A 235-nucleotide genomic window follows, 5' to 3' on the forward strand; every position below is an offset into this window, starting at 1 on the left:
GACAGCTTGATCTTCTCTGCAACATACAGAAGAGATATCTAGTCTCTGCTGTAAGACGTTGAGATATGTATGGGCTATCATGGATGTGCGTCTATACTTAGTAGGTTTCCAAATACCTTCCTTAGGCTGTCTTTGCATCCATACTGATGTATACCTACAACTATGTCTTTTGAATCTGTCTTTCTATCGATGGATCGGCATTCTATTTCCTCTTTTTTTCTCTTTTGTCTCTTTT

The sequence above is a fragment of the Cystoisospora suis genome, assembly GCF_002600585.1.
Source record: "Cystoisospora suis strain Wien I chromosome Unknown contig_5795, whole genome shotgun sequence".
Classification (NCBI taxonomy): domain Eukaryota; phylum Apicomplexa; class Conoidasida; order Eucoccidiorida; family Sarcocystidae; genus Cystoisospora; species Cystoisospora suis.